Genomic DNA, 2,207 nt, shown 5'->3' with positions numbered 1-2,207 from the left:
TTTGTGGTCTTGTTATCACCTACAACAAGAACACGTACATAATATTCAGAAAAGAAGCTAAGGAAAATTGATACTGAATATAAATAACAAGAACATCACCCCTCAAAAAAAAAAAAAAAAAGAAAAAAAAAGTTTTGTATGAGTCTGTAAGGGGAAATGGTTTCAAAATGAGGGGAGATGTTTTTTACAATAAGGGTGGTGAGGTACTGGCACAGATGGTCCAGAGATGTGGTGGGTGCCCTGTCCCTGGAGACATCCATGGTCAGGCTAGACAGGGCTCTAAGCACCCTTATGGAGCTGTAGGTACCCCTGTTCATTCCAGGAGGGTTGGACTACATGACATTTAAGGGTCCCTTCCCACTCAAATGATTCTATGGTTACAGCACTGAAGCTGGCTGGACACCCTCCATGGTTTTTGGTCCATGGGCAGGACTGAGCCATGGTAACCTCTTATGTACATGGTTGTGCAATGAAGTTTCATCTTTATCACAGAAGTTTTGCGATTATCTAACAGGAGCTGGGGCAAAATAATAGCCTTTTCTTTACCACTTGAGCCTTTATTAACATAGTTCACTTCTTCAAATAGAAAGTATTACCCATGTCCTGTGGCTTTATATGAGCTACGAGTAAAGAGGGCACTTCTTTCCTCAGATCAAGAGCACAACGTGTTTTCCTAGCAGATTTCTAGAAGTTTATAAGCCTTGATAGACTGCGGTGTGCCCTCTGCCTTCTAAAATCTCTTTCTAGACACCATTCTCCCATTTTCCCATAAGAGAAAGTAATCTCATAATTTCATAAGAGATTAGAAAAATCTCTTTGGACTTCCATCTTAAAGAACGATGTCTTGTATCCCAGGACAGGCCATTTGGGAACACCCAGTGATCTGTGGCCATCTTTATAGAAGTGTAGTTTCTTTCCTTTTCCCAACCCTGTTGCCTTTGCTTTGCTCTCACTGACAAAGGGAACGCAGTTATGAAGGCGAATGCGCAGATACTAGAGGGAGCAGTGGGAGCCTTTTACAGACCTGTAGTGCTTGCCCGGCCTTCCAAACTATTTTAAACGGGACTGACATCTGAGTGTTCTAGCAGGACCCAGAGGGAAATGTTTTGCTGATGCTGAAATTGTTCATAAATATCAGAGAAGAATTCTGGCTCTCCTGGTTACTCCAGGAGAAAAAAAAATTCTTAGTGTTGTCTCAGGTAATGAATTGACGTTTTGGTTTTATGACAACATTAAAAATCAGAATATAATGCTAATAAGCTTGAAATGGGGGGCTATGAGAAGACAGGCCGGACAATGCCACAAGTGGATTGTAACTCCCTGGCGAGTCTGAGGTCATTTTGGCACTCTGTGTCTTTTTAGAAACTCCAGTAGATGTTGAACACCAGCTAGAAGCTCTGACTCATCCCTGTAATGATCCAACAAGCCACGAGACACCAAGCTCACACCCTCTAGCAAACATTACTGTAAGTGACTATCCCAGCTCCAGGCCGATGGATGCTAAACAAATTTATAGCTGAATCTGTCCCTACAGATATGTATTTTCCAAGAAACTAGGGATTTTTTTTAAGATAGCTGTTCAGTTTTCTCTGAAGTTATGTAGGTTTCTGTCAAACCAGGTACTTGACCCTCTCTAACTGTTACCATGTCCCTTAACTTTCTCACGTCTGTCCTTTCAATAATTTATACCACCAGAAAACAGAAAGATGATACCAATAATTACCACCAGAAAACAGAAAGATGAAAAAAATAATAAAAAAGGAGAACTCATTATCAGAAGGAATGGTTACCCAGAAGTACAGAAAGGATATTTATCATCCCCGTAAATTGAAATAATTGAAACAATAAGGTAATGCAAATTAAGCTGTGGTCAACAGGATCAGAAAGTCAAGGGGTGTGTTGTCACAGGTAAGTGTGGGGTAATTATGATTTGAGAGCTTTGACACCTTCCCTGAGGTTTGGCCAGAGAGCCAGGGCAAGTTCATGATCTGCACTAAATAAAATCCATGAACCTGGTGAGGAAGATCACAAGATCAGTCATGCCCAAAATAGGATTGTAGGAAATAAATCTTTGTACAGCATTCAATCAAACTGCATACTTCATGAGGAAGTATATTATGCCTATACTTCTATACTTAAAAGCATTTTTTTAGAAACAAAGCACTCATTATACATCTTCTAACAATTCCTTTCCATTCTTGCTGAGG

Source organism: Numida meleagris, chromosome 4, assembly GCF_002078875.1.
Source record: "Numida meleagris isolate 19003 breed g44 Domestic line chromosome 4, NumMel1.0, whole genome shotgun sequence".
Taxonomy (NCBI): Eukaryota; Metazoa; Chordata; class Aves; order Galliformes; family Numididae; genus Numida; species Numida meleagris.
The sequence above is the reverse complement of the archived record's forward strand: the minus strand, read 5'-3'. Positions refer to the sequence as shown.